This window comes from Chiloscyllium plagiosum, chromosome 7 (genome assembly GCF_004010195.1).
Source record: "Chiloscyllium plagiosum isolate BGI_BamShark_2017 chromosome 7, ASM401019v2, whole genome shotgun sequence".
Lineage (NCBI taxonomy): Eukaryota > Metazoa > Chordata > Chondrichthyes > Orectolobiformes > Hemiscylliidae > Chiloscyllium > Chiloscyllium plagiosum.
In genome coordinates this window covers 48,273,761-48,277,981 of record NC_057716.1, presented here as the reverse complement: position 1 = coordinate 48,277,981, position 4,221 = coordinate 48,273,761, and the positions used below count along the sequence as shown (strand labels likewise).

Sequence of the window (4,221 nt, the reverse complement as noted above, 5' to 3'; positions counted from 1 at the left end):
TCCCTTCAGAATCTCAATCTTTTCCTTTCCTATGTTGTTGGTTCCAATGTGGACAATGACCTCTTGCTGGCCCCTCTCCCCCTTGAGAACATTCTGCACCCTCTCTGAGACATCCTTGATCTTGGCACCAGGGAAGCAACACACCATTCTGCTTTTTCGCTGCTGGCCACAGAAACATTTGTCTGTACCTCGGACTAGAGAATCCCCTAACACGATTGATCTCTTGGAACCTGACGAACCTCTCATTGCATTAGAGCCAGTCTCAATACCAGAAACTTGGCTGTTCATGCTACATTCCCCTGTGAATCAATCACCCCGTACATTTTCCAAAACAGCATACTTGCTTGAAATGGGGATAGCCACAAAAGACTCCTGCACTAGCTACCTACCTCTCTTGCTTTTCCTAGAGTTAATCCAACTGTGTGACTGTATCTGCAAATTTTCCCCCTTCCTATAACTGCCATCCATCCATTCTGTTGCTGTTGCAAATTCCTCATTGCCTCTAACTGTCTCTACAAATGATCCATTCACTCTGACAGGATTTTCAACCAACAGCATTTACTGCAGATATAATCCACAGTAACCCTTAAACTCTCTTAAACTTGACAAGAAGCGCATATCACTCTACTAAAGGCCAGTTTTACTCCTTCACAATCTACAGTCCCAGAAAATAACACTGTCTTATTCCTCTACTAAACACTGTCCCAGGTTAAATTAATAGTTATGGCTTAAATTTTAAGTTTAATCAAGAGACATAGCTCAAAAAACATAATCCAGGAAGAACCCAAACACTTAAAACTATTCACTTAACTGTTTCTGTGCTGTGTACTTTACCCAAACAGTTCCTTCAAGATCAGTTATGAATTTCACTGTTTGTTCATTTTCCCAGACACACTCTGATGTCCAGCGACACATGAATTCAAACAGCAAAGGCAGCAACTGTGTAGGTTCACTGTGGTGTCAGTTTCTCTCTCTCTCTCTCCTGCACTGACCTCACCATGTGCTTCCTTTGTCTGTTCTTCTTCCTTTTAAAACTGCTGTTGTTTTGACTTTTTTTCCCAAAGTTCCAAAACAATGCAACAACATATAAAATAGTAATTGCTGTTCCTGTTCCTGTCCTCCAGCTTGGATTACCCAGAATCCCTTTACCGTAGTGTAAGAAGTTAGTGATCGTCCCAAACCAGGCTGTCAGGATTAAACCCTGAAGAGGATGCTTGAAGCCAAATGTGTTTAAACGCAGGTGTATGATAGCTTTAGGAAAAAGTTATTATTGTTTCCATTTGTAGAGTTAAAATCACACTTATCTTTAACCAATCAAGAAGTAAGAAAAATAAGTTTTTCCTCCGGTGTGAGTATTGTACAAAAAAATACTTCTGGTACTACCCAAGGGGAAGTTGTTTCTAATTTTGAACTTATAAAGGATTGATGAATTTTGGGATTAGTGGGATTATTCATGTGCTGTGTTTCTTTTTAAAAAATGAATTTGTTATATAAGTAAATAGATTGATTTACTCTATCTTATCTTCATTTCTTTTGTTTGATAGACTTATTTTTAAAAGAAGATTCTACAGCTTTGCTGTTCTTATGTTTTAGTGAGGGACTACCTTTCCAGAATCTTTCCAGATGAGTTTCAGTCTGGAATCTGACCTGTCCAGTAATAACTTCAGCTGATATCATAACATCACGCAGCAGTTAACAACATGTACAAGATACTGATATAACAACAAAATTGCAAGTTGTGCATGGTTCTGACATGGCCAGTATATGCCAAAAATTCTTTGCAAATGGTTGTGAGGTGTAGTTCATACTAATTGGTAGACAGGCCATATTCCAAAATTACTTCCCATATGATGTGATGATCGTCCTGACTCATGGGAAATAGTTATTAGCTCTACTTTCTCTACCTACACACGCCACATACAGGCAGGAAAGCATTTACCAAAGACAAATTGTGAGAACAAATTTGGAGGGCATTAAGACATCTCATAAGACTGGGCAGAAAACAGTTCTGGTGACTTGGGTTGTCACAAAAGAATGGACATTGGGAATGGCGACATCCAGGAAACCTTGTAGGGCCTGATAGGAAAACTAAATAATTCATAGGAATCAGACTATATTAGCACATTCTTCACAAGTAATGCGACTGAATTACAAATTTTAAAATGCAGAGAATATGGGAGAATGTGGTAATGATGAGCTGCCTTATGCCTCGCAGAGCCATATATTCTGTGAATTAGGGCCAGGGGAGCAGGATCTGACAGTTCAGGGAGTAGGTGACCTCCTTCCAAAAGCCTCCTTGCCACACAGTTTGAAGACACATTGTTATGATAGATGTGAGGGCTCAGGAGTTCCTTAAATAATATTGTTATCTCTCTGACATTGCTCACAGATTATTTGCCCAAGTATCCGACATGGAGACTACCATGGCTGGAGTCCTTGTGGCCTTGGTATGGAGACAACACAGAATGCAACAAATATTATTTGTTCATCAGCAAGCCCAGCACGAACAGCAAATCCCAATGGCTACTGCAACGCCTCCAAAGGGAGAAGCAGTCAATGAAAATCCACCAAGGTGGTGCATTTGCAGGCCTCACCATCATTTTGTTCAACAGCCTGAAGCAGAGGGCACTTACCAATGAAGGATGTCCTGGGCCATCATCATTGAACTGTGTCATCTGCAGGAGCAATGATCAGAACAACTGGCTGGCAATCCCATCCTGATGGCTGTCAAGGTCACAGGTGTCCTGATATTTTATGACAATGGCTTGCTTTAAGGAGTACCAGGGGACTAATGCGGCATCTCTCAATCCTTGACCTATAAGTGCACCCTGTATGTCACTGATGTCATTTTCTCCAGGCACACAGCTCTTCATTTTCTTTCCTTGGACAAGAAGAGGTCAAGCAGCCAGGATGGTGGGACTGTCCATCATTGCTGGCTTTCCCCAGGTGTGTGGTAATGTTGACTGCATCCTCAATGTTGCAGGAGCTTTTCACAGTAATACACCTTTAGGAATTGTTACCTGATGTCACAAATGCACTGGACATTACAAGAGTGAATACAGGAACATGGCTTGCTTTTGCCAGCAGCTCAGAGTCCCTCATGTGTGTAGTCAATGGCAATGTAGTCTTAGACTTGAGATAACCCAGTAATGGCTCTTTGTCCATGGTGAATAGCACAAACCAATGTGTTTTCCTGAGAATGGTTACCATGAACTTACAAATGGGTACCTTGTGGGTGTCTGATTGGGAGAAACTGCACAAATTTCCAGTTGAGGATTGAAAGGAACAGCTGGTGAGAATGGTTAATCCACTGTGATCTTCAGCAACGCAGGCATAGCATGTCCTCCCAAGCTGTGCAATGGCAGAACATCTTGTGAGGCATAGCATATATAGTTACCATTGTCCCTGGACTTGCAAAGATCCCACCATTATTGGTGCTCAGTCATGAGCAGGCAGCACTTATCCCTTTGTTAGATCCTCTTGCAGTATACTGCTTGATGGTTCTGGGTCTCCTGTGAGACACTGCATGTATCTCTACAACTGGAGCCCGCTGAGTCTCAGGTCTGTGCTGCTTGACTTTCCTTTGCATTTTCCTCTTCCTTAGGTACCACAAAGGCAATACAACTGTTGGATAAGCAAGTCAATATGCATTGTGGTAAGGATATGTGAACAAATTGCAGGGAAATTATGTTTGGTTTGCTTTTGAGAACTTGCACGAGTTAACCTAACCTTTGGATGCTTATCAAGCTGTTCCTGTCTTAAGCAAAAACCACTTGCCCTGTAGTCATTTTAATGTGGTGAGGCCCCTCCTGCATGATCAAAAACATAGAACATTATAGTGCAGAACAGGCTTTTCGGCCTTTGATGTTGCGCCGACCTATGAAGTATTCTGAGCTCGTCCCCCTAAACTATCACAAAATCATCCATAGAACAAAGAACAAAGAAAATTTACAGCCCAGGAACAGGCCCTTCGGCCCTCCAAGCCTGAGCCAATCAAAATATATTGTCTAAACCTGTCAGTCAATTCCTAAGCATTTGTATCCCTCTGCTCCCCACCTACTCATGCATCTGTCCAGACGCATCTTAAATGAATCTACCATGCCTACCTCTACCACCTCTGCTGACAACGCATTCCAAACGCCCACCACCCTCTGTGTGAAGTACTTGCCACGTGTATCCCCCTTAAACTTTCCACCTCTCACCTTGAAAGCATGACCTCTC

At 42.1% G+C, this 4,221-nt stretch overlaps 1 long non-coding RNA gene across 3 annotated transcripts in view; it reads left to right on the top strand.

Moving 5' to 3' along the window:
• Nucleotides 1-1,542: 1,542 nt before the first annotated feature.
• The window catches only part of LOC122551562, a 7,383-nt gene continuing 4,704 nt past the window's right edge, over nucleotides 1,543-4,221 (top strand). For all 3 annotated transcript variants that reach the window (XR_006312139.1, XR_006312140.1, XR_006312138.1), the window contains exon 1: nucleotides 1,543-2,946. This is a non-coding gene — a long non-coding RNA (uncharacterized LOC122551562). The remainder of the gene's footprint in view (nucleotides 2,947-4,221) is intronic.